At 42.7% G+C, this 26142-nt stretch overlaps 1 protein-coding gene across 4 annotated transcripts in view; it reads left to right on the top strand.

Moving 5' to 3' along the window:
• ELMO1 (engulfment and cell motility 1) overlaps positions 1 to 26142 on the top strand; it is a 446831-nt gene that overhangs the window by 173928 nt on the left and 246761 nt on the right. Inside the window, exons 1-2 of one of the 4 annotated variants that reach the window (XM_019538731.1) lie at positions 21571 to 21575; positions 24207 to 24208. The exons of the other annotated variants lie outside the window; for them this stretch is intronic. The gene's annotated coding sequence lies outside the window, so the exon portion shown is untranslated. Of the gene's footprint in view, positions 1 to 21570; positions 21576 to 24206; positions 24209 to 26142 lie in introns of those variants that run through there. 4 annotated transcript variants of the gene reach the window in all.

Below are 26142 nucleotides of genomic sequence, written 5' to 3'. Positions count from 1 at the left end.
TTTAGGTCCAAACTACTGTCTGTCTAAAGCGATGTAGTATAAATGTATGCTGGGGCTATGCAAAATTTGGCAGATGTTTCATTTCAATACTGCTTTGACTCATTTTGAGCTCAAAATAGTGAAATAAAAAAGAAACAGAGGGCTTCAAAACAGCCTTGTAATGAAACGAGGCCAGTTGAAACCTTTCGAAAATTTCAAAACATTTCGCGTTTCGAAACAGCAACCAGTGGTGGAAGACAGGGGAGAGCCAGGACTGCGCTCAGAGCTGCTCCGTGCAGTCCCATGTGGCTCAGCCCAGCAGGGAGCGCAGCCCCGGATGCCCTGCTGCCTGCTGTCCCGGATGCCCTGCTGCCTGCCACTGGGCTGCACTTTGTAGGGCTGGCAGAGCCTATTGGAGTGCCTCCCGCTGCTGGGCTGCGCCCTGATCGGCTCCATCAGCCCCATGGAGCTCAGCCTGGTGGTGGGAGGTGGGCAAAGCCAGGTCTGCATTCCACCTCCCACCACCGAGCTGAGTTCCATGGGGCTGCAAGGTGGAGATAGGTGGAGTATAGCCCCAGGGCTGCACCCCACCTCCCTCCAGCAGGCTGCAAGTGCCTGGAAACCAAGCTCAGTGGAGGTGGCCCAGGAGGCAGGCTCCTTCCACCGGGCTCAGTTCCCAGGCACTTGCAGCCCGGTGGAGGGAGGTGGGGCACAGCCCCCAGGGCTGCGCTCTTCCCACCTCCACTGGGCTCGATTCCCAGGTGCTTGCAGCCCAATGGAGGGAGGTGGGGCACAGCCCCCAGGGCTACACTCCACTAGCCTCCACCGGCCTTGGTTCCCTGTGGCTTGCAGCCCAGTGGAGGGAGGCCGCTCCACCCATGTCCACCGGGCTTGGTTCCCAGCCACTTACAGCCCCGTGGAACTGACCCTGGTGGGGCTGTGGTCCACCTCCCTCCACTGGCTCAGCTTCCAGCGCTAGTCACAGGCAGCAGCAGCAGCCTCCCGCCTGCACCCCTGGGAGGGCGGTGGGGCCCTGCCTGACTCCTCCCCAGGGTGCGGGCCCTTATCTGCCTGCGATCAGAGGAGAACAAGAGGTTGAGGGCACAGCTGGGAGGTTGGAGCTGAGCAGGCTTAAGTCAAGGAGAGCTAAAGCCTGGAAAGGGACAGAAGCCCAAGAAAGGCAGAAGACAGGCCAGGGGCCTAGAGAAAAGAGTCTTGCCAGGACTAGGCACTTGGCAGGCTGGATTTTGGTGGATTTTGTTGATTAACCGACAGGGCCATGAAGACCCATGGAAATTTTAAAGAGACATCTATAACTGAGGGATGAATGAAATATTCCCTACCATCTTTCCCAGACTGAAGGGGCAGAAGAAGGCTGTGACTAGCCCATAAGGCCTCTAGTGCCATAGGGGCATGGACTGGGCCAGTAGAACTCCTCTTAAAACTCGAAGGGCAAGATTGAGATCAGCTGAATCTGGGAGGGACTCACTGGACAAAGAACAGAAAAGGCTCACTCTGGGACCCTGGGGCAGCCTCCCTCTTTTAAATCAAATTATTCCATATAAGGCATGGCAGGAAAAGGGAAAGAAGGTTATCCTGCCCAGACAAAGCAGGACAGGAGCTGCATGGCCACCAAAGAGCGTGACGGGCTGCACAAGCTTGTGATGCTTGAGGTCTGACTCAGGAATTTTTGCATACTTGGGACTAGGCCTCAACCTCAACAGTTTGTCTGTTTGCAGTGTAATAATTCTTGCCTGGTGCATCTAATCAGTTCCAGGCTTTCTGGGATGTTCTGGACATTAATCAGCATAGGCATTTTAATTTGGATGCCAACCAGAACGCCAGGAAAGCTTAATTCAGAGGAAGATTACACCCCTGTGTTGCCTTGTGCTATAGGCAGGGAATCTCACTCCTGGCACTTGATGCTGGCAACAGAATCAGAGACTGTAGCTTAACCTGTGTGTTTAGCCTTGACTTTAACAGGAATGGAAGAGCGTTATAGAAACTGTTTATGGGGAGGCAGTAAGAATGTTGAAACAGTAAGAGGAAGTAGTGGAGTAGGAAACAGGGGTAGGGAATGGAGTATTGGTAGTATGGGGGGAGGCAGGAAGGAAAGCGGGGGTCAGGGCAGGAGAGAATTGGGAACATTGCTGGTACTGAGAGCCATGATCTTGAAGAGAGGAAAGTAGATGGGTAAGTGGCACTGCAGGGACCCGTAGGGTATTATGTGTAGGAGAAAGGGATAGAATGGTGCAGATAGGGGCCTGGGTAGAGAGGAGTGGGTGGGCAGGTTGTCACTGAAGTAGACCACCAGGGGTAGGGATGGGAAGCGTTGAAGAAGGAAAAGTGGGGACTCAGGTCTGGGAAAGGTGGTAGGGAGTGGGAAATGGAGGGAGCAGAGATCCTGTTGGTGAGGAACTGAAGGGTATGCAGAGCTCCCAGTGGGGGCACACACAAGCTCATGCCTGGGTGATGGGCAAGGGATTGTAATGGAGGTGGGGGAACAAAAGACAGAGACCTGGCTTGTGGGGAAGAGTGGGATTTTCAGGGAGCTTGAAGGTGGAGAGAACTGTAGAGAGAACTGTAGAGTGAAAAGAGTTCCTGGTGCATGTAATGAGCTCAGTCTACAGCAGAGCTGTCCAGCTGGCAGCTTGCACCATGCTGTAACTGCCCCTCTCGCTCTGGTTGCAACAGCATCTAGAGTTGTTGGGCTCCCCCTCCATCCTCTGACTTCCATGTTTTGTCTGCTCCAGGGGACAGTGTGCTGCAGTGTGGTATGGCACAGGGCACTTGAGGTGAGGCTGGGGCTATGTAGTGCACTCACAGGGTGCCCATGTGGGCATGAGCTGCAGTGGTATGGAGGGGAATGTCTATACAGAGTCACTGCAGAGGTCACGGGGTTGGCATATGCTGCAGTGGAGGGAGAGCATCAATGTGGTGTGAGGTCTGGTGGCCTGTGACCCCACTGGTGTTGTCTGCAGGGCATGTGGTCCTCATTAGTGCAATCTTTTGAGTTGAAACTACCAGGTATTTGACTTCCATAACACTGTATTTCATATCTGTAGACGTTCCACAAGCTGTTCTGGGTACAGCCACTTTTACCAGCATTCACTGCCGCCTGAGCCAACCAAGCAAGTCCCAGCGGGGGAATGGGCAGGAGGTTTGCTGGAGAGGGCCCACCCCATCTCCCCACCCGACCCGTGGGTTATGCCTGCTTCCCCTACCCTTCTTGGGTTGCACCTGCCTCCCCCACCCCATACGTGGGTTGTGCCTGCTCCCCCTGCCCCTTGCGGGTTGCACCTTCTCCCCATCCCCCAGCAGGACCTCCTATCCCTTCCAGCCTGCTAGACCCCCAGCCTCCCACCTATGCTTACCCCTCCCCCTGCAAATCCTGACTTACCTGATATTGGGCAGCCATTTTGAATCAATTTAACTTCCCCTGAATGCCCCCAAATATCTGTACTTAGCTCTGCTCACTTGATGCATTTATGTGGCCTATAAACAGTGCTCAGATTTTGCAGACTTGAAGGTTTTTCCTTTGTAGGGGGGAAAAAAAAAACCAAACCTTTTAACCCATGCATGCATGGTTTAAAGAAAATCTTCCAGTTGCAATTTAGATGCAACTGATAAAATGTCTGCCTGAGTTGGGAAAGAGCCTTTAAAAGGCTTTACAGTGTCAATTCTCCTCCAACTTCCTTATTTTTGTGGGGGGTTGTTCATTTTAAAAAGTAGTGAAAGCACTTTGCTGTCAACATTTGCTGTTGAATTGACAGTAATTTAGCAGATGAAATGGGCAACAAATCCCTTAATGAGGTATAAGAATTGGAAGTCACTTAAGTGAAGGAATTGCAAGGATAAAGTTGAGGAGACAAAAAGATGGGCAAGGTGGAGAGAAAATTAAGAAGCAGGGTACAAGAAGAGAACCATAGCAAGGATCCCAAGGGAAAAGTGTGTTTTCTCACTAAGTGTTGCTGAATGAGACAACAAGGTATTGGACAAATAATGGGCAATGTTAATTCATAAGTTCTGTAGTCCCCTCTTGGTTTCTAGGAAAATGCCCATTGCTGCCATCATAAAGCTTGCAAATGCTCTGTTAGTTTACAGGGAACTACCACATTTCTGTATCAGTCAAAAATGGAATTTGTCCCATAGGGCTTAACAGAGGAAGGAGGAGCCTGTCAGGGAGCAAGTTACAGTTCTCAAGTTTTCTTCCTCAAGCACTTTTGAAGGAGTAACTTCCTTCTCAAAGAACTGTATGCCAGCAGGAGATTGGGAGCGTACATTGAAACTGGGTTCTGTTACTCCCTACCTTTTCCCAGGCTACCTCCAAACCGCTTTCTGTTTTTTAGAGGGAAAGAGATATAGCAAACTTATTTACCTACTCTGTGCCCACAGGGAAGTTATGAAAGGGTTCCTTCCCCCTATATTTGCTACTTGCACGTGTTGCTCAGGAATTGGGCTCATGGCAAAGACTGTGCCTTGGAATGCTTCTTTTCTATCTACATATGTATATCCTGTAAGCATTCATCCATGTGCCAGAAAGGTAGTTTCTTCTCCCTCATTAATTGACTAAACACTTTCAGATACAAAGAGCAAAGTTATGTTTCACCAGTATTACATTTTCCCTTTCTGTATTTAGAATGCAAGTGTACTGTGATGTCATTTCTCTGCCACGTCAAAGTTTTACCACATTGTGAAAATAGCACAAACTTGGGTTCAGGGGATTACCACAACATCTGTAAAACAGCATAGTCAGAAACCCACATTCAGTTGCAGAAGCCGCAGGGCCTTTACAGATGTCTGTGCTGGTTCAGATGACCTCGCTGTCTTTGATTACATTTCAAACAGCAGCAATCAGTAAAAAAAATAAAAAAAGATGATGTACAATACAGGACATCCTTAGTGGTCTGAATTCCATTTCTATCAATTTGTTTCAGACAATGAAATTTCAATCAAGAAGCAACAAAGCCTTTGATAAGTTTTTCCACAGTTTCAAAAAAAAAAGTATGCATCAGTCATAAAAAGACAATTAAGAGTTACATGCCTAACGTCAGGCCCATCACTGAGACATTATAATACAATTGTTTTCTTATAATGAGGTAGCTCTCGCCAGGTTCCAAGACATTTCAACCGATCAGAGTGATTTGAGCTGCTCTTTTAGGGCCAGGTTTTCAATTTTTTTGGAGTGCAACAGCTCCAGTTGTGTTTTGTGCATTTATATGCTGTGATTGTAAATAGCACAAAGCTGGAGGCATCATTAATACAGAGGAGGATTGAATGAACATATGGGAAAATCTTAAGGATGACCTTGAAAACTATCATAATTAAAATGAAAGGGCATATAATTACTAGGGCTGTTTGAGGCTTTGGTTCCTGAATCTAGGTAGCAGGGGCTCGTGATTGTTGTGATGCTGGGGTGTGTAGAGTGTCCCACAGAAGCATGGGGGGCTGTCCAGTGCACTTGGCAGCAGACCTGGAAGTAGACCAGAAATACTTCTGGTCCATTTCCAGGTTCACCGCTGTGCATGTGCCCCTCCCCACCCTCCGTGCTTCTGTGGGACACTCCATGTGCCCCAGCATCATAGCAATCATGAGCCACACTGGTACCTCCAAGGTATGTAGAAAAAACATTTAAAGCTGTATCTGTGTCTGAATTGCTGATTCTCTGATTTGGACAGATTTGGCCAAATTGAATCGGGGATAGTGATCCGAATCAAATCACTGCCCCCAATTTGGGCCAAATCCAAATTGAATAGGGCCTGTTTCACACACGCCTAATAATTGCATCAAAATGTGAGGTTGTGCACATACAATAATGCAAGAACGTTGGCTATCTAAGCTGGGAGCTCATTGTTTGGAAGTGACAGGGTAAGAGGAAGGTTTGGGTATAGCTCGTACAGCAACTAAGAGCCGCCTATATGTTGTGAAAAATATGATTAGGTGAGGTATTTCTAGTACAGAAAGAGGCATATTAGTACCATTGTATTAATGAGACCTCATCTGGAATGCTGCTTATAATTCTGGTTTTACCCACTTTTAAGAAAGGTGAATTCAGACTGGAGCAGGTGCAGAGAAGTGCTTTAGGATGATCAGTGGAGTGGAGAGCCTGAAAGAGGAGAGTGGAAAAAAAACAGATTTATTTTGTTTAGCAAGATGAAGGCTGAAAAGTGAAATGATTGTTCTCTTTAGACAGGTTATGAGGCGCAGCAAACATCATGGAAGCAGAAGAGCTGTTTGAAATAAAGAGTGGTGTCAGCATAAGAACAAATGGGTTATGACTGTTCTATGAATAAATTTAGGATGGAAATTAGAAGAAACTTTCTAACCATCAGAGCAGGCTCTGGAAAAGTCATTGCATAGGAGTCAGAGATCAAATGCTAGAGACAGACATTACACACAAACTGGTTTAAGTGATCAGAAACTGCCTTAAACCTGTAACAGAACAGAAATTCAGTGCACATAAACCAGTTCGAGAATGGCTGAAACTGGTTGGAGATAAACCTGGTTGAGTGTAGTATCAGACTTAACTGATTTGGCTCAAACCAGTTTATGCAATGTCTGTTCCAGATCCCTTGCTGGTTTAAGGTAAACCAGACAGCCCCAGCATCCTAGCATACTCTCTGGGCTGGGCAGAGCTTTCTGCTCCACAGCAGGGATGGCCCCTCCCCTCTGGCTGCAGCTCCCCACCACCACTCCCTGCTAAGGAGGAATTCCTCCCACCCCTCAGCCTTGCTGAGGAGGTGTCTGTGTATTAGCTGTCAGATCACATACCGGCTATGGTCCTTTCTGAATCAAAAGGCAGAATCAACAAGTAGCTAGTAATGTCCCTCTGTTGCTTTCTTAATTGGGTGATAAACACAGATATCAGTTCCCTAGTGGGCTAATCACAACATCCTGCTGGAGCCTGACCATGCTTCATGCTGTGGAAGGAAGGGAGAGCTGCTCTAGTGCCCCCTGGCTTCTAGCTTGAATTACTGCAGGCATGTGCCTGCATTTCTGGAGTGTCTGTCCGGTTACTGATTTAGCCTTGCCAGGTTAGACTAACCTGCAAAGATTGAATCAATTCAGGGTCAGGCTTTTTGAATGTCTGTCCCTAGCCAGAATATTTGGACAAAGTGGCTGGGAACTGAGGGGAAAGATCAGGAGCTTTGGTGTAAGAGGGGATGTTAAGATCAAATGGCATTTATACACATGCTCTGGGAAGGGGGGGAGCTTTAATTAAAGCGGGTCCAAGAGCCGCTCTAATTAAAGTTCCCTAAGCATCATGTGTATGGCAGAGAGGTGGGGGAATAGTTCCTGCTTAGCAGGGAGAAGCCAGGCAGATGCTCCGTGCCTGCAAGTCCCTGCCAGAGATGCAGCCAGGGAGCAGAGGGGAGGAGCCAGCCCTGATGTGGAACAAAGAGCTCCACCCAGCCCGGAGATCATGCCGGGGTGCTGGGGAAGTCTGGTTCATCTTAAATCAGCAAGGGGTCTGGGACAGACATTGCATAAACCAGCTTGAGCCAAATCTGGTGCAGCGGGGCAGGCCTTATGAGGAGAGGCTATGGGACCTGAACCTGTTCAGCCTCCACAAGCGAAGGCTAAGGGGGGATCTAGTGGCCTGTTACAAATTAGTTAGGGGGGATCAGCAGGCATTGGGGAAGTCCCTGTTCCCCCGAGCACTGCCAGGAGTGACCAGGAATAACGGTCACAAGCTGGCAGAGGGTAGATTTAGGTTAGATATCAAGAGGCGCTACTTTACGTCAGGGAGGCTAGGATCTGGAACCAACTTCCAAGAGAAGTGGTGCTGGCTCCTACCCTGGGGGTCTTTAAGAGGAGGTTAGACAAACACCTTGCTGGGGTCATTTGACCCCAGTACTCTTTCCTGCCATGGCAGGGGGTTGGACTAGATGATCTATTCAGGTCCCTTCCGACCCTAGAAACTATGGAACTGTGATACTACACTCAACCAGATTTATCTCCAACCAGTTTTAGCCATTCTTAAACTGTTTTATGTGCACTAAATTTCTGTTCTGTTACAGGTTTAAGGCAGTTTCTGATCACTTAAACCAGTTTGTGTGTAATGTCTGTCCCTAGCATTTGATCTCTGACTGGCAATGAATTATAAATGTTAATACCACACAGCCAAGTGGTGCTTACTGTGCCTACCAGTGTGCCAGATCAGGATCACTGGTTGGATCCAGCATGACTGGGCACCACCAATCCAGCCTGCCAAGCAGAAAGGTAGAGAGCACCACTGCTTTAGTTGGATCAGTTTAGCTGAGAGTATGGACAAGGGCAGATCAAGCTTGGCATTATTTGAGCCAACTAAATGGACAGAAAGCACTTGCATTTCTGGGGAATTATATAAAAATGTCAAAGGAACTGATGTATGGATGAAGCAGAGGGATATAAAGGATGGCAAGGATTTAAAATACACCAGCTGCTCTGTGGCAACTGCCTATGAATACTTACCCCAGAGTAGCTTCCCCTTTGATGAAAGCGGACTAAGTTGCCGGAGGTCAGCTTTCATCTACTGTGGGGTAAGAGGATGTGTGCTGGCAGCTGCTGCAGAGCAGCTGCAAATCCCACCCCTCCTTTTCTGGTAATTTGTTGATGTGTCCATGCCCTAAACAGCCAGTAATTTGTAAATTTGCCATTTTTATACTTCCTTTACATTGTTACTGTTAATTGCATTTTGATGAGGAATTAAGTTTTGCCAGTTGCATATACCCATATGTTAATTTGCACTATCCCACTCCTCATCCAGTGAAGGGCTGATGACTGATGTGTTTCCCTTTCTAGCACTCTCTAGCAAACACTACAATAAATATCCAGAATTTCTAGTTATAACATTTACCAAAAATTGGTGCACTGGCTTGGTGGTTTACTTCAGGGGTTGCTCTACCCAAAAGCTTGAAGCTTTTCCAAGCAGGTGTTGTTTTCTGGGCATATTGTTGCTATCTGATTTAGATTTCAGTTATGTTGCTGTAAATTCCCTGAAGCCAGTGTTTTTTTACTCTGGATTTACTTTTGGCTAACTGTTGCTGCAGTCAGTCTCAGAGCCTGCCAACTGAGAATCTCTCAGTACCTCTAGCAGCACAGGGTATACTCAACAAACTTTTGTTCATATTACCAGTGGTTGTTTGGGAAGAGGTTTTTTAGAACAGTTGGGTGGGGATGGCACAACTTTTCTGGAAGATTATTTCATGCCAGGGGTTCTAGGCGAGGCCTAATGTCAAAGGCCAAGTAATTTCAGTCACACTAGAATGATGTGTGTTCACTCTCTAAATTGCCCTGGCTCTGCAATTACTATCTTGAAGAGGGAAAAGTCAGCATCTAATTAAATCTTATTCTGGAGCTAACTATCACAGGAGTTCTGGCTTTACTTTTCCACTCTCCCCATGAATGTGGGGAGGTGAAAGTTTCATTGTGACTTAAATTTATATAGCCTGGTTAGAACTAGACTTGGCCTCAGTGTCATAAATTCATCCTATTAAATCTCTCGTAGGAATTTAAAGAGTTCATCATGAAACAGCTGGGAGGTTCCACCCCCTCATCCCTATTTCTACAACATGCTGATTGTAGATGGGAAAAGCAGCAGCCAAAATCTCAGTTCTGGAGTTTATTGGAACCAGGCCTAAGAACAGCTGTACATAGCAGAAATAGGTGACTAAAAGAAAGCAAAAATCTTGTTCCTTTTAATGATTCAGACAAGAAAATATGAATTGCAAAGACTAATGGCTGATCAGTCTCAGAGCTGCAGGCCTCTGTGTTACATGTCTGCTCTTCTTTGCCTAGGCTGTTCTGCTTGGAGAAACAACATTTGTCATCGTTGTGGAATGTAGCTGATCCCCATTTGTCATGCCCATCTCCTATGGCCTGACCTTTGCTGGTCCCTTCATTTTTCTTCTGTTGATGGCTTTAACACTCAGCAGTTTTCTGCTACTTTTAAGAAGGAGAAAAAATTGGGGGAAAGGAACACTTATTGTAGGATTTAACTGTACCGAATTAGAAACTTGAATGTAACAGTTGAATTATAATCCAGAATGCTATATGAACATCCCCAGTTCATTTTCCCCATGTCATTACCTGTTTCATAAATGGCTTTTTCCATGCCTGGGTATAGCTACAAAATAAGTCCAGCTAAGAAGAAATGCAAGCTGTTTACCAGACAGGCTGAGATTGGTTCAGTGTATTTGGGACACTGAAATTTTTTTTTTTGTCAATCTGTATACGAATAGAGAGATTCCATGGATAACGTATGCTTCATCTATACATCAATGCCCTTAACTGCTTATAAAACAGTACAGGAAACCCTCACTATTTGTGGATTCGGCATTCATGGTTTCAGATATTTGTGAATGCCGAACCCGCATTTTAAATACACTTTATACACTTACAGGGGCTCCTCGGGAGCTCTGCGCTTGCTGCTGCTGAGCTCCTGCCACCGCAAGGCTCCGACTGTGCCCCCCACCCCAGCCCTCGGGGGGCACTGCATTCATGAATGCAGACTGGATTCATGAACGCGATACCTTATTCACAGATTTTGCCATTTGCAGGGGATACGAGAATGTATCCCCTGCAAATGGCGAGCGTCGCCTGTAGTCTAAAGTAAGGAAATAAATATAAAATACTCATTTGCTCACTTTTTAAATAAGAATATTGAACAGTATTGTTAATGGTCAGGGTGGCAAATTACTCGGAACAACTTTAAAACAACCTCTGAAACAAAAATAGACATAAGTATGTATACAACATCAAGCTTAAGAAAAGTCAGCTTATTTTGGTTAATGACTAAACTTTGATCATATGTTAACCACTGTAGAATACAGAGGAGGTTGTAGGCTCTGATTTGACAGACTTTTAATTTAAAAGATGTAAAATTTCTTGTGCAGATAATAAAATGTCTCTTCTGAAAAAAATAGGTCTTTTTTTGGTCAGTGAAGCTCTATTTAATGCACAGTACCATACCATCCAAGTCAGACAAAAATATTACTGACAAGCATTTGGTTTCTATTTTTCTGACCACTAGAGATTGCTCCTTTAGATTCTGTAGTGCAAGATTTTGGTTCTTACATACTGTAATCCACTACATGTTATAATGGAACATGCTGAGTAACGTTATCTATAGGTGACATTGTTCCAGCTGCAATAATGCACATTTCTCTAGTTTTCTTTTGCTTTTGACTGTTAGTTCACATGTTGGTGCAAAGTAATGAAACAAGCTCACAGTCAGTGAGGATCTAGTTAGGGAACTTCTGGTGGGATTAGTTGTGTTCAGATCAGCAGGTCCTGATGATCTGCACCCCAGAGTGCCGAAGGAATTAGCAAAGGTCATTGGGGGACTCCTAGCATGGCTTTATGAGCACTCATGGTGCTCTGGCAAGGTGCCAGAGGACTGGAAAGGGGCCCATGTGGTCCCCATTTTCAAAAAAATGAGGAAGGAAGACCCAGGAAACTATAGGCCTGTTAGTCTTACCTTGATCCTGGGGAGGCTCTTTGAGAAAATTATCCAGGTGCACATCTGCGAGGGGCAACTAGGGGAGTGTATGTTTAGGGGCAACCAACATGGGTTCATTAGAGGCAGGTCCTGTCAGACCCACCTGGTGGCCTTCTACAACCAGGTCACAAAAACCTTGGAGGCAGGTGTCGCATTGGGCATAGTCTATCTGGACTTTAGGAAGGCCTTCGACACTGTCTCTTACCCCATTCTCATTAAAAAATTAGGTGATGCCTACACAGTCAGATGGGTTGCCTATTGGCTGGAGGGCTGCACCCAGAGAGTGGTGGTGGATGGGTCATTTTTGACCTGGAGTGATGTGGGCAGTAGGGTCCCCCAGGGCTCGGTCCCCAGGCCCACACTGTTTAACACTTTCATCAGTGACTTGGACGAGGGGGTGAAAAGCACCTTGTTCAAATTCATAGATGGCACTAAGATGTGGGGAGAAGTGGGCACACTGGAAGGGAGGGACAGGCTGCAATTGGATCTGGACAGGTTACAGGGGTGGACGGATGAGAACAGGATGGGTTTCAATACTGAGAAGTGCAAGGTATTGCACCTAGGGAGAAAGAACCAGCAGCATACCTACAGACTGGGGAACTCCCTTCTCGTCAGCACAGAGACAGAAAAGCATCTTGGAGTCATTATTAACTCCAGGATGAATGTGGGCCGACAATGTGGGAACGCAATCAGTAAGGCTAACCGCACCTTGTCATGCATCCATAGATGCATCACAAGCTGGTCCACAGAGGTGATCCTCCCCCTCTGTGTGCTACTGGTCAGGCTGCAGTTAGGGTACTGTGTCCAGTTCTGGGTGCTGCGCTTTAGGAGGGATGTGGAAAGCATTGAGAGGGTCCAGAGGAGGGCTAATCACATGATCAGGGTGCAGCAAGGCAGGCCCTACGAGCGGAGGCTATGGGACCTGAACCTGTTCGGCCTCCACAAGAGAAGGTTGAGAGGGGATCTGGTGGCCATCTATAAATAGACCAAGAGGGACCAGCAGGCAGTGGGAGAGTCCCTGTGTCCCTGAGCACTACTGGGAGTAACGAGGAATAATGGCCATAAGTTGATGGAGAGTAGATTCGGGCTAGATATCAGGAGGTGCTACTTCACCGTCAGGGTGGCTAAGATCTGGAACCAACTTCCAAGGGAAGTGGTGCTCACTTCTACCCTGGGAGTCTTCACAAGGAGGCTAGATGATCACCTAGCCAGGGTCGTTTGGCCCCAGCATTCTTTTCCTGCTCATGGCAGGGGTCAGACTTGATGATCTGCTCAGGTCCTTTCTAACCCTACCAGCTATGAAATGATGAAGCTAATTTAATACTGTTTCTTTGCCTTCCTGAGAGAGCAAAGAGGTTTGGTTTAATTTATATGTATTTACATTTTGCTTTTTATGAATTGGGCATTTCCCACTTAGTATTTTGTTTCCACTTATCCTAAACATCCTGTTCTAATAAAACCCTAGAAGTGGTTTTGAATGATTTACGGCCATGTGCAACATAATGCCAGGAGTGCAGAGAACAGGGCACTTTTCTGGATGAGTGACTGGTTCCTCCTGAATCTGGGGGGGCACCCACAGAAGCTGCCAATGGCAGCGGCTCTGTTAGGGGGGGCACCAGCCCTGCCGACAACATCAGTGTCAGCCATTGTGGGGGGGACACCAGCCCTATCAGTGGGGTATATGCACCCCCTACCAGTTGCCTATGATTTTTTTGCAGCATTCCCAGTGTGTATCCCAAAAGACAGAAATTGGTATGTTAAGCTTTGTAAGGCTGGTAACTCCTCTACAAATGTCTAAACTATACTCCAGAGCTTGACAACTCTGTAAAGTTTAGTCCGTATGCATATACCAGTTGAGCTCTGCCAGTAAACTTCCTTCCTTCACCAAGACAAAGTACACACTAGCAAAATAACATTTTGTTGATACAACTGCACCTATGTTAGGTTTTATTAAAAGTATGACTCCCCCCTTCCCCTCTAACTCTTAATTGACACAAGCAGGGTAGTAAATCTTTTAGAAGTAAACTAAGGATCTTGTTACATACTAGTTTTAGGTGGCTCCTGAAGCTGTTACCCACTGCATTGTTCCCCACATTTAACACTTGAAACTAGTTTTATGTGCACTTTAGATGGCTTAAAGTTATGCCAATCCAGGGTAGATTTATCTCTGCTCCATGTTACCAAGCACCCCTTCTATTAATATATGGGCACTCCACATCAATGAGCTGCCCAAATTGTAGTTTTCCAGCATCTCAGGATGCAGTGTTCCCTCCTCCACCTTCCTGTTTTATGGCTTAGTGGGTGGTTCTGGCACCAAGCCAACTCCCCTTCTTGGAGTTTTCCAGGGGTGCAGTCCTGTGGAAACAGTCTACAGAGCACTTGCCAGGTAGCCAGGTTGTAGGACATGTATGAGTCCAAGAGTGGGATCGGGGGGAGGGGAGAGAACAAGATAGGGAGCTGGATTTGGTCCCCATGAGCTGAGGCTTCCTTCCTGGGGCAGTAACTCCCCCAAAAGTGCCTTCCTTTACTTTTTCCACCCCCCAGTCACCCTGGGAACCATGAACAGCACCCCCCACACCAATCCTACATCTCAGTTTATTAAACCATGAGACCTTCTTTATTTCTTTTTAAATTCTTTTTAGTTTAACTTTTTTATTTTACCCTTCAGTAGCTGGCTGACTGACTTCATTTCAGTACCCTTTCCAACTCCTATTTCATTACCCACCCCCATCCCATTAACTCTCTGCCTCCCAGCTTCACGTCCCTTTCCCCCTCCCAAGCCCATCTCTCATACATCTCCACATAGAGCAGGGACAGAAGTCTGCCCTTACTTATCAGCCCTGTAGTGGCATCTCACAGCTGATTCCTAGTCAGGTCCCTACTCACCAGCTGTCTATTGGCAAGTCACAACTGGGCAGGTTGGGGACAGTCATAAAAAGTTTTTAGCCTTCAATTATGACTGCTCCAAACTTGAGATAGCACAAACACCAAAAAACATTTGAGCAGTACAGTGTGTAACAAGGCCCCAACAACAAGTACAAAGTGTCACAGACACCCCAGTATGTGATGTCCTTGCATGGGATAAATTGGATTGCAATATGCTTCCCTGATCTTGAAAAAGGGTGCCCTTTGGCAAACTTGTTCAATACAAACAGGTTCTTTTTCTTCCAGGATAGAGTGGGTGTGGAGAAAGTGCTATCCATTTTGCCTGGTGAGGATGTGTCCAGATGTGTGTGGATGTTTGGTTCCCCAGGGACAAGTACTAGCGGTGCACCTTTCACCGCTGCTACTTGTCCATGGGGAGTGTCCATGCCATGCACACTTTGGCGCACAGCAGCTTGCTGCGGGTGGGGTAGGGGAGGCTGAGGCCAACACTGGGCTGGCCTCAGCAGCCTTACCTGGGGTCCTGGGGCCTCCTGGAGCTGCAGCTGCAGTGATTCTGCCATGCAGAGCATGGCTGTGGGAGGCCTGGCTCCACTTTTCAGCAGTGCACATTGCCTGTGCTTGTATTGCTTCTTTTTTTGTTTTTTTTTCACCTTTTTTTTTTTTTTTTTTTACCCCTGGATATCCAGGGGATCTTTTAATTTGAAAGCTGTTTTTCCATTCTATTGTGTACAAAGCAAAGAACAACATTTTAACTTCATTAGTTTCCTATTTAAAAATAGGAAGCATAATATACCTTTCCACATCATGTTGTCACTTTCCCTGCCCATTTTCATTCTGGAAGTGGATTACTTCAGATATTACTACAGATGTAATTATGTTACAGATTATAATACTGTGGTTTTAAATGCAAGATTTAACCTTATTTTTCGTAGCTATCACTAGAGGGCACCAACACCACAATAGATTTATAGTGTGCATAGACACCATCAAACAGATCATATAGCATTTGTTGTACAAAATTGTTTCAAATATGGTAGGAATTGGAAACACTTTGGCTGCTGTAAATTGTTTACTCATCTGAGCACTAGTAGGTGGTGGCTTGCTATTTATCTGGTCTACATTAAATGAAAACAAACTTGTACTGTATTCATTTGAATGCAACAAATATTTTTTCTTTTGGAACATTAATTGTATTTGTGGCTTTTGTATCAGACTTGTTTAGATGCAATATCAGATTCCTTCTGCTGCAAATTGGATTTTCCTTAACTGCTTTGTATATAGCATAAAATAAATTGAAATACATGAAATAATATAGGGACATGAGTTGGGTATCACTTGATAAACATTAGAGGTATCTTTTTAAAAACAGCATCTCTTACTTCTTGGTAACAGTAAAAGATGAGAGAGAAGAAAAAAAAAACCCTTGGTGGAGCTCTTCCTGGGTTAACCAACATCTGAAGACAACTCACTGAAGTCTCAGTTCAAGGTTTTGCTGCTGTTATGAATAATTAATTGTTAAGAATGGTCTGCTCTGAAAAATGGCCTTGTAAAAATTATGCCAGCATCCCCAGTGTATATCCCTGAGGCTAGGGACAGGCATTACACCTAAACCGTTTTAAGTGATAAGAAACTGGTTTAAACCTGTAACAAAATGGATCTTCAGTGCACATAAACCAGTTTGACAGTGTCTGAAACTGGTTTGAGATAAACCTGGTTGAATGTAGTATCAGTAAATCTTAACTGATTTAAGCCAAACCAGTTTATGCAATGTCTGTCCCAGACCCCTTCCTGGTTTAATTGAAACCAGAGTCCCTCAGCATCCCAGATACTTTGCAGCCTTGGGCAGGGCTCTCTGCTTCAACACAGCAGGGCTGGCACCACCCCTTCTGCTCCCTTGCTGGAGCTCTGGCAGAGATGGCAGGCACAACAGCATCTGCCTGACTTCTTCCTGCCTCTTCCCCCCACCACTTCCACCATAAATACTACCCGCTCACACAGGGATTCCCCCACTCCCCTCTCCCAGAACATGGACTGTAGCCAGCATGTGGTTTACTAGCTAATGCTGAGAGATGTCTATGTAAGACAGACAGGACAGTGTCCGCTTAGGGCTTTTTAGAACCAATCAACAGGTAGCTAGTAATGTCCCTCCATCATTTCTTCCTTGGAAAAAGTTGTTTAAGAAGAGTTGGAACTAATGAGAGAGGCTTTGTTTTCTATGGGGTGTTAAATGGTAAGAACAGAGCTAATAAATGGTCTGTTATGGGGGGGGGGAGACCCCTCCCTAATCAGAGTGTCCTGCTGGGGCCTGCCCCCCCCAGCTCAACAGTGTGGAAGGGAAGGAAGAGCTTCTGTACTGCCCCCAGCTTTTAGCCTGAACCACTGCAGGTGTATGCCTGCATTTCTTCAGTCCAGAGAGGATGGGTATATGGTTACAAACTGGTTCAGCCTAGCCAGGTTTGATTAATCTGCAAAGATTGAATCAATTCAGGCTCAGGCTTTTTGAATGTCTGTTTCTAGTTTGAATGTATTCAGCATGAAATCTCCTTAATTTAGGGATGAATTTTTTAAAATTTCTTTTCACTTATGATTACTTAGTAGGACACTTCACCTGAGAGACAGAGAGAGAGATTTTCTAGTCATTTCTGTGCATCATCCACAGAAATGCTTATTAAAAACCAATAACTTATGTTTGTGCAAACGTATTGAAGAAAACAGCCAAATCTGGCTCTTAGAAACTCTTGCTGATGGCAGTCCAGTAGATGAGAAGAACTCAGGCTTAATTTGTAAAGTGTAAGTCCAGTTCACAGTGCTGGCATTTAGAAAACTTCATTTTTGATTTGTAAATCGGTGTACACTGAATAGAAAAATCATTGCAAGATTATGATGCCCTCCAGTGCTGGGATACTTGAATTGTTTCTGTATGTTATTTATTATTGCATTTGCCTTATTGGTAGCATATTGCATGTCAGTACGTTTAACTGAATGGTTTTTTTTTTTTATTTTAATATGCTCTGTGGCACAAACAAAGTGTTCCTCACCTTTGTAACATTCAGAGTTAAGTTGCACATGCAGAGTTAACTTGTGGGATTTTTTTTTTTAAATACAGCAAAAGCTGTGTTAACTGGCACTTTATTAGCCAGAAAACTCTACTAATTAGTATCTGAGGGACACAGCAAAAATGAAACCAAAAGTCCCTCTTCCAGTTTCACTGCTGCAAGCCAAATTTTTATTTGTCACTTCTTCGGCCCATGACCTGGGGACAAAGCAGCCTGCTCAGGGCCCCCTCTCTGTCTCCTAGCACACTGACACAAGGGAGTGCATCAGACGGTGCACATTTGATTAACTGGCATATTTGATTAACTGGCATCTCCCATTCCCAGGGGATGCCGGATAACAGAGCTCTTACTGTACTACATTGTATTTGAGAAATTGCATGATTAAGGATTGTGCTAAAATATGTAGAATTCATATTGTAGCTTCAGTGACAACACTGGTATTTTCTGTGTATACCAGTGTTGACACTGGTTTGGCTACCACAGGCATTTCTCTCTCTCTTCCTCCCCTATTCCCCTTTCTTTGTATGAAATTTGAAGCTATATACATATAATTATTCTCCTCTCACTTCCAGTCCTCCTTAGGGGCACATTTATTTTGGAACGTGTGGCTTTACTTTACTTTTGGTCTATTGGGAAAGGGTTAAATAGCAATAATAAAAAAGCTCGTATTAAACCAAAAATAAGAGAAACCAAGAGTTCAGCTTTATTAGCATAGCTGTCATGCTTTTCTATGTAAACAAGGCTAGAATGTTTTTACATTTCATTTTCTAGGTGGGATTCTGTCCTTTCCCTCTTCCCCCCACTTCCTCTCCTCTCCTTTTTTTCCTCCCAAGAGAAAGAAGTAAGGAAAGGAGGAGAAAAAACACATTAGGAACTTATTCTCTAGGACACACAGAGAAATAGTTGCAGTTAGCATATACAAATTCCACTCTCTACAGCTGTTTAGGTGAATGCCATCTAATTCTGTAATTCTTGAACAGTCACAGGCACCCTGCTGCTCTCAGCTGCAGATTCTTAACTACTGTGGAAATATGTAGTTTAATCTTTATTTGGCAGGTTTTTTTAATTCTACAGGTTTTAAGTCTACCTTTTGAGGGCCTTTGATTCCAGTCATCTGTTACTGGGATTAATTGAAAGATCCATGCGCATTTGAAGAAACTCAGTGGAAATTTACATGAATAAATGAAATTTACAGTAATGCAGAAATGAAGCCTTTGAAGTTGAAGGGAGAATCTGAGCTCAGAGGATACTCATATGGGTTCTGTCTCACTTGAAAACAAAATTTGTTTGGTTTTTTTGGTTTTTGTTAAGGTTTATCAAGAGTTTGTTGAAGGTGGCAGATGAACTTCATGGTGTAGACACATAAAATTGTACCAATAATAAATGATAACTGTAGATATCATTTATAATGTAAATCTTAACAACTTCATGTGCCTATAACCATATTAAGGTTAGTCATTTTAACTGTAACAAGCACTGGATAGACTATCAAGATGCTCAAGAAGGCTAGATTTTGTTTTATGAATCAGAAGAGATGTCCATTTAATTTGAATGCCTGCAGGACTAATGAAACAGCACATTTTGATTATTTTTATCGACTTTGTTGTGTTACTTTTGTAATACTATATGATTACACATTACACTATACCACATTCCAATATATAAATATTTGGTTTTGCTTCAATCTTAAACTGAATAATATATCCCTAGGCCACTAGCATATTACTAAAGCTTCTAGTTTTTGTAAAGTGATAAAAATACAAAATGTATTATTTGTAATGATATACCACACCATCTGAACACCCTTTTCAAAATCCTAGATCTGCCCAAGGTTAAAGGTAGTGATTTGAATCATATGTGCTTATACATGCAAATGTAAGGGTCACTGCGAAAGAGAATGCAAGCACCTGAGCATCATCTCCTGCCCCTGTGCTGAAAGATAGGTCTGCCCCCAGTTTCAGTACACTTAATTTGCAAGATCCTGCAATTCAGGATTGTACAGTATTCCGTGTTTTGACAGTAATGACATTGTAGTAAATGTGGGACTGGGATTTGGTCCAATAGGAAAAAATAGTGTTGGCTACCTGATTACTTTTATTTTAAATTGTTTTGACTTGCTGTAATCCATGTGTTAGAAATAGATAATGAAGTTGTATAAATTATTCCTGCCCTTTCTACCCATCCTACATACTGTTTAAAAATCCATACTCAATCCAAAAGTTTTCTATTTTATTTACTTAACTCTAGAAAAAAATTGTTGGGAAATCTCTCTCCAATTGTAATATTGAAATATATATTTCAGCTGCAGTTTGAATTCCTGGACATATCTTGTGTTTAATATTGCTAACCACTGTGTTCAAAAGTCAGAGGCTATGGCCTAAAATTGAGATTTTTTTGAATCTCACAATTTTTCAAGTGTGTGTGTGTGTGTGTGTGAGAGAGACAGGGAGAGGGAGAGAATTTAAGGTCCTGATTCTCTGTAGCAATCAGGTCTAAATACTTCCTTATTTTATTATTTAAAAAAAAAAAAGGAAAGCCGAGGTTCTCTTTTACTTATCTCACCTGGAACTTTAAAAAATCATTTAATTTGTTAAGGCTGTGATCAGATCAGCAGATGATCATGAAATCCAGACAAAAACATGATGTGATTTTTCCGTGAATGCGGCATCTATTTGTTGACCTAACTGGTATTAAAATGACAAATGGATGTTTGACAGTTGTGGGCTAATGTAAGATTTCAGGTACATCATAGAATTCTAGAAAAACAAGGACAGAAGGGACTTCAAGAGCTCATCTGCAGCAGCTCCCCATTCAGGACCCCAGTCAGCTATGCGCTAGTCTAAAACATCTTTGACAAATGCTTTTCCAGCCTGCAATTATCATTTGCAAGCACATCAATTCTTCTTCTGTCCCTGGTAGGCATAGAGAACAATTGATTGCTTTCCTCCTTATCAAAACTCTCCTATTTTGAACACTTATCAAATGCTTTTCCAGTCTTTTTTCTAAACAGTCTCAGTTCTTTCAATTTTTCTTCATGTGTCAATTTGATGGATTTCTAGTCATATTTGTCCTTCTCTGGATTCTTTCCAGTTGGTCCTCATCTTCCTTGTTGGGGCAAGTTTCTCTTGTCCCTTGAAGTTTATTTTATTTTAAAAGATTATAAAAATACATTTCAAGGATGGAAAGCCTAAGATTTGTAAATCTGCTGCCGTCTTCTAGTACAAGGTTGTTTGCCTTTTGTCCCAGTGCTAACAATATGTAAAGCTTTGAGGAGGAGTTTCTGAACTAATAATCACCTGAAGGGAAGGTTGATGGTTCAGAAATATTGTTGCTAGGACTGATGATCATGGCTAGAAAATCCATTTTAAAACCATTGGTTTTGTTTACCATGCAGCTGCATGCAGTTTGCCAAATTGTGTGCATCAGATGGAAATGATCAACTTACAACTCGTAAAGTAAATCATTAAAATAAACCATTCTTTAAGCTCATGTTGATGATTCTCGGTAGCTGTGAGTATTTCACAAAGGAATGGCTCATTTAATTTTAGCCACAGTTTAATGTTGCATTGTGTTGAGAATAAATGCTGTTGGAAAGAGAGATGCTGATGTGTTGCCAGTCTGCTGTAATCTTATTTTTACTTTAAAAAGTACATTAAAAATAATGAGATTTTAAATATCTACAATTTCATCTTTAATGAACACTTAACAGAAGTCTGTTCACATAAAGTTGTTCTTTGTGCACTTTTGGTTGTTTTAATTCTTCATTTGATTGCTTTTGGACTTTTATGAATATTAGGTGAAAGCATCATTTAAATTGAGTCAAAATTATAGAGCTTTTTAATGGAAGAAAAAACCCCATGCATTTTGTTGGAGTAAAAATACCATTATCTTTGAATATTTAATTCATTACTCATTATGAGTTCTGCAGAAAAAACATTAAGAAATTTAAAAATTTTATTTGATGTAAAGTATGCTTCTTCTAAACAAAAATAAATATGAATGTAAAGAAGAGTAACAAAATTAAAAATGTTATGATGTTGCTATTTTACACGCATACCTTTTGTTGCCTTGTTTACTTTACATGATTTCATTGTATGCTTTAACACTGTTTTTGTGTTATCCTATCTACAGTACAGCTACAGCCTTGTTGGAAAAAATATGACTTGGATATAGTATCTTTTGATATGGTATAGATGAGAGACAAAGTTATTTTCCTATACAATCAAATAGACATATTGCTCATCTGTGACAGCATGGTAATTTCTTAATAATTTTCTAACCTCCCAAAGTTAAGAATACACCTTGGAAATCTCTCTCAGAACTGTAGAATATATTTTTCAGACATGGCATAAGAGTGAAACAGTCCCTCAAAATCCATTAGTTCTTAGTTTTTACATGGAATATCAGCCTTACTTGTCTTGCAAGACTTTTTCATCACTGATGAAAGTATCACAATTATCCAAATATTCCTACATCATTTCCCTGTGTGTACATGAACACACCTCCCCCTCTGTGAACATCAGAGAAATGTGAACACTTTACCAAGAACCGTGTTTTGGGTCATGGTTAGATCTGAAGAGCTTTGTCAGGGTGAGAGAAAAAAAATCATCCTTAATATTTGTTCCCAAGCTTCAAAACTTTTTGGCTTGAACAGTAATTAATAGTAGGGTGGGAGGAAAGACGGATACAGAGAGACAGAGAAGAAGTGCAATGTTTTTGTTAATTCAGGAAACTTCATTTCCAAATTCCTAGTACTGTGCTTTTGTATAGTCTGCTCAGTTAAATATCCCAAGGGGCCAATAATGGAATACATTCTTCTAAAATGTTTTATAGAATATCCTATATACTATTCCAAAATGTAGAACAAATCATGTTCTTTCTAATGTCTGGAGACAGCTGTAGAAGCCCTGGTTTTCCAGTGTCTAGGCTGCAGGAAACTCAGGGTGAAGGTACATATATGTTACAGAATCCTGCTGTATGCAGGACCTATCTTCATTCTTATATGGTGACCAGGAAAGAGGACAAGGTTAGGTTAGTTGAATTCAACAATGCATCCGACACCTTTGCCCATTTGCCATGCCCTCACATCAGGTAGGCATAGTTTCTTGCACAACTGGATACCCAACTCCGGGCCCATGGGCCATATCTAGCCCTGGGTGCATTGTCATCCAACCCACAGCATTCCCCATGGGGCCCATTGCCCTGCACCCTAGATCCAGAGTGCACGGGAACTGATTTCAGCATGTGGGACTGGGCAGGGGCAGCACCGGCCCCCCAGAGCTTGATCCCAACACATGGAGTCAGGCAGAGGCTGTAAGATCCCAGAACAGGATTTGCCCAAAAGAGTAGTAGTTTCATATAGTGACTTAAAATCAAAGCTCCTTAGGATGTCATAGGTTTTGATGGTTACTTTGCTGTAGAAGACTTTTTGGCCTGTCTTTCTTAGTCACTGAAAAGTTGACTAGGTCACAGATAAGAAAATAAATGGCACTGGGTGAACCACATGCTTTGTTACCTTTTAGGCTGTGTGTCGGTATGTCTAGCCATGGATAACATTTTAACTTGGTTGCCTGGTTTTGAATTTTGACAGCTGCTGTATCCATCTCCCAGGCAGCCAGTAAATTCACATGGCTGATTCATTTTAAAATGAAGTATTCTGAAGTACAGGGCTGACATATCTTTGAACTTTTGTTACAAAGCAATTTGATCCATTACTTTTGCACACAACAGCAGTATTAGCTTGCTTGCAATAAATAGTAAAACAGAAAGAAACCCCTCTTCCCCCTCCCAAAATGAGGAGCCCCACCTTACCTTTTCTTTGCAGAAATCTCTGAATTTTTGTGCCAATTTTTATTTTCAATAACTGTCACTGAGCATATGGACATATTTTGCAAAACTCAAGCAGTCTAGAACAGCAGTTTTCTACCTGTGGTCCATGGACCCCTGGGGGTTCTTAAACTATGTCTAAGGGATCCGTGAAAGATGACTATGATCAATCAAAAGTTTGTGAACACCCACACCTACAGTTCAAAGGAATCCATATCTTCATTTAAAATTTCCCAAAGAGTCCACACTGCCATTTGAAATTTTTTTAAGGGTCTGCAAATTAAAAAAGGTTGAAAACTGCTGGTTTAGAACATCTGGATTAAGTGTTCTCCAAAGCAACACTTTCTTTCCAAAGGAAATTCAATCCTGTGACAAATAATAATCAATAATATTCTGTGCTGCATTTTGTTCCATGCCAGTATAGTGCTTAGTAAGTTAAGTTTAGGGTCCATCATTGAGGTTCTCAGTGAAGGATAGTAGTAGAGGGATATGATCAATCCACAACAGACTTGTATCCAGATTCCTGTTCGTTAGCACTTGGAAGAAAAACAACTGCAGCAATAAACCTGTACATTTCCTTTGTGAGTTCCTGATAGATATGTGCCTTCAGAAAAATTATAATTATTAAATTTTACCCTTGGTTTGTTAGTACTAGCATTTTAGCCATTTTTCAGATTTGACATCACTGTGCTGGTACACTGAGAGATGCTGTTTATACAAAATCTTAATTCTCTAACAATAAATAATCTCAAATATATTCAACTAGGAGCATTACATTTAATATACAAATAAATAATCTCTACTGGCCTCTGTCCCTAAATAATTGGTTAATTGGAGGGCATGGTTTACTTCAGTCAGCATAAAATTTATATTAACAAAATCCAGAAAAGGCTTTCCTCCTTCAGTCAGATTAAGCCCCCAAATCCTATTGAATGTATTTAGATTCACTATTAGATTATATTTAAACATACATTTAGTTGTGCCCCACTTGACCCCCTATTTGTTATGAGTACTTACATACTGTGAATAAATATAGTTTAAAACTAGATAGTTTTACCATGCCTTTTTCCTCTGCTCTTGCTGATGATGAGAGTCACACCATATGTAACTTCCAGCAATGGTATATGTTCCTGAATGTATCAATTATGGCAAATGAAACAGAATCCCAGACAGGGATCTTGGCAAAGAACCTTTTTCCATTGCCTTTAACATAGTGAGCACAACATATTTCCTTATCTAAGGCATATTTGAAAGAATTTTAGTTTCCAGTTCTTGAGGTGATATTATTTTAGTGAAAGTCTGAGATTCATTTTCTTGAGGGGAAAGTAAGGGTTGAGGTATTAATCTAATTTTTGTGAATGTTTTTACAATATAATGTATTAATTTAGAATAATGGGAAAAATATTTCACCAATTATGATTCCTATTGCCCCAGTCAACATCTATGCTCTTCCCTTGGAAAAGCTTTGGAAAACAAGTAGGCCTTGCAGCCTAACCAAGTGGTGCTATGAAGGACCAGAGAAAGGAAGTAGACTTCAGAGCTCTCTACTAAAATACCCAAATAATCCATCTAAAATAGGCAGATGCTACTACAAGCAGATGCCGAAGAGCTGCTTATGGGAAGCCATTTGCCAGTTCAGAATGTTGATTTCTCTGAACCATGTATACCGATCTCTCTCTTATAGGAGATTTTAGTACAGCCACATTATTAAGTACCTTTTCTCAGATGCACGGAAGGAGACAGAGCGAGTGAGCACCTCTGAGGCAGGCAGAGCATAAGCTCTGTGGAGTTTGGTTTACTTGAGATTTGCTGGTTATCTCTGTGACACTCTTGTTACCATTATGATGATTTTTTTTGCATCCTGTTGACTTCAAGTCTTTGTTGAATCAGAATCAAACCATATACGAAACTGGGGGAGGGGTTTGAACCAAAGAAAGCAAGAGGCAGTTCTTTTTCTTCAGGTGGAGTTCATCTCTCAGGGTGTACACAGTCCAACCTTGCCACATGCAGTCTGTCAAAATACTCACCTGAATTATCATGTAAATTGTTTTTCTGAGGAACAGTTTTGACACAGGGTTGCAGCAATTAAAAGAAAACAGATGTAAAGCAGATTCACAGTTGAAGCTTCCGCTGTGTCCACTAAATTTAAATCCCTCCCCTTAACCTACACTAATTCTTTGGTTTAGGATGATATGTTAAGTCTTCTCTGTACACAAGAAATGTACTGGTATAATTACAATGGTATATGTAAAGCTAGATTTAGTTACAAGTAAAGCATCTCCTATAGTATGGACACAGTTGTCACATCTACACATGCATTACTACACCACAATTACTGTGCAGCAGTGCCAGCGCACATCTTTGAAGTGATGCTAATGTGCAGTAGACTAATTCTACTAATGCATTAACACAGCTTTTGCTGTGCTAATGCACAGTCACATTAATCTACTGGACTTTTAGTGTCTCGTGTAGATGCGCCCAGTTACATCAACAAAAACTACTTATATTGGCATGGCTATTCCTGTATAGGAAAGGCAATAAACAATACTGGTGTGAAGCACCTGTCTACTAGAATAACCATACTCACTTGAGGGGCAATATCAGTATGATTACATTGAAAAGACTTTGCATCTCTAATCAACATAATTGCAGGCATCACAAAAACTGTGCAAGCTAGATCTTAGTTACTCTAGTGAGCTCAGTGGAGACTACTATGTGTTTAATGATGCTGCTTTATGCTAATGAGAAAACAAAATGTAAATGTAATGGAGATGACCCTTGATTTGCTTTGAACGTCATGAGAATGCGTGAGCTGAATTCAGTCTTCCTTTCAGTGAAACTAGTTGTTGATTTGAACATCAAAAAGCCAGTTCAGATGGAGAGTGCAGGTGCCTGTCAAATTCTAGAAGTCAG

Source organism: Crocodylus porosus, unplaced genomic scaffold, assembly GCF_001723895.1.
Source record: "Crocodylus porosus isolate Cpor-Errol unplaced genomic scaffold, CroPor_comp1, whole genome shotgun sequence".
Classification (NCBI taxonomy): domain Eukaryota; kingdom Metazoa; phylum Chordata; order Crocodylia; family Crocodylidae; genus Crocodylus; species Crocodylus porosus.
This window is presented reverse-complemented; position numbering and strand designations above follow the sequence as displayed.